The sequence below is a fragment of the Notamacropus eugenii genome, chromosome 1, assembly GCF_028372415.1.
Source record: "Notamacropus eugenii isolate mMacEug1 chromosome 1, mMacEug1.pri_v2, whole genome shotgun sequence".
NCBI lineage: Eukaryota > Metazoa > Chordata > Mammalia > Diprotodontia > Macropodidae > Notamacropus > Notamacropus eugenii.
In genome coordinates, this window is record NC_092872.1 from 314,654,389 (window position 1) to 314,655,830 (window position 1,442).

A 1,442-nucleotide genomic window follows, 5' to 3' on the forward strand; every position below is an offset into this window, starting at 1 on the left:
AAGTATAATGTATCTATTTTGGCATTGTCAGCAAAGTGTGCCATTAACAATGGGTCTCCTTAAATATTTCAAGCCTCTTTGGTTAATATCGAAGGAGTGCCTTATTTTTAACCCACAGTTATCAGCTCTTTGGATGGAAACTACCAGTTTCATAAGAATTTGCCATTGGATGCCACCTTACAAAAAAATTGAATCTTGAACTTTACTTCAGGAAACAGAGTCAAAAGAACCTGGGTTAATGATAATGGGTGGTTTTTAAGGTAGACTATGCATAAGCTCTGTGCTGAGATGTGAGAGACAATGGAGAAATGGGGAGAATTGAATAAGAGCAGTTCTAGTTCAGCAGGTCAATTATTCAATTTTTTTATTTAGAAGTATTTTTTTCTTCCTTGTTTGCTCTGTGGCTCTCTGGTATGGGGCTAATTGGTAGAGCTGCTTAAGTACATTCACTGTCTTTGCTTTTAATGACCTCCTGGCAATTAATTGAGATAATCTGAGCATTGTTATGAAAAAGATGCGTTGGTTATTGAGAAGGCATAAAAAAACCCTTATATAATGAGCTCATGAGTGTAAGGCAGAAATGCTGCTTTGGAGGTTAATTTGGCATTAAACATATTTGCAAAGGTGATGTTCTTGAGGTCATGGAAAAAACAACCAGGTTAAAAACAAAAGTCCTCAAATGAATCCTGGGTGCACCATGGTATAATCCAGGGTATAACCTTATCCCTCCCTGAATTTTACTCTGACCTAAAATAGACAGCTAGAACATTTACAACTTCAGAGGAAGTTAAGTTTTGGGATACAAGGAAACAATCACCCATTATGTGCCAAGCACTGTGCTATATACTTTAAAAATATTATCTCATTTAATTCTCATAATAACTCTGGGAGGTAGGTGCTATAATTATCCCCATTTTATAGTTGAGGAAAGTGAGGCAGTCAGAGATTATAGTACTTGCCCAGTGTCACACAAATTTACTATACTGTACTGTACTATACTATAACGTATCATTCCATACTGTACTATATGGTACTATATTATACTTATTGTACTATATTATACCATACTGTGCTATACTGTACTAAGATATACTATATTGTACCATAGTATACTGTACTATAATATGGTATATTGTACTGTACTATACTATACTGCATTGTATGCTCTTATACTGTTACTGTACTATGATATACTGTACTGCATTGTATTATACTATAGTGTTACTCTACTGTATTATGCTCTGCTCTGCTATACTATACTATGCTATGCTATATTATACTATTTGTAACTCCTATCTATTGGTATGGGATTCTTTCCTTTTTACTGGAGATGTATTTCCTGTTCTGCCCTACATAAGGAGTGGGGTGAGATGATGTAGAGTTGGTGAGAGGCAAGAGACCTCCAGCCTTAGCCAATCTCCAAGTGAGAGACGATTCAGGAC